Source organism: Triticum dicoccoides, chromosome 6B (assembly GCF_002162155.2).
Source record: "Triticum dicoccoides isolate Atlit2015 ecotype Zavitan chromosome 6B, WEW_v2.0, whole genome shotgun sequence".
NCBI lineage: Eukaryota > Viridiplantae > Streptophyta > Magnoliopsida > Poales > Poaceae > Triticum > Triticum dicoccoides.
In genome coordinates this window covers 715,533,817-715,534,273 of record NC_041391.1, presented here as the reverse complement: position 1 = coordinate 715,534,273, position 457 = coordinate 715,533,817, and positions in this window count along the sequence as shown.

The window sequence follows — 457 nt, the reverse complement described above, 5'->3', positions numbered from 1 at the left end:
GGATCTTCCCTGCTCTCGCGTCGGCGCAGCGCCGACGCTGGAGTCCGCCCCTCCTAGCCCGCGCCACCCCTCACGTCGTCCTCTTCCCTGGCAGGCTGCTGCTTCGTGAGGGCAGCGGTCAGTGCTAGTGCCCACTCCGCCGGCCTGGACGCGCATCCCGGAACCGAAGGCGCACGCCGCCCACTGCGAGAGGCGGTTGGCAAGGAAGAGGGACGCAGCGGAGCAACCCATGCACTGCCACAGCAGCTTGCCGGCGGAGCTCGATGCGGACAAGCTGCTCCACGCTTGGGTCTACCGCCGGTTGCTGACAACGACAGAGACGGACACTCGCAGGCTACGAAAGAAGAACGCTAAGACGCTCCGCCTTGCCATTGAGTAGTCGGAGCGCGAGGCGGCTCGGGTGGTGAAGCTGAAGCGGCAACAAGACAGGCCCGTTCGGCAGATGAAGGGGCTCATT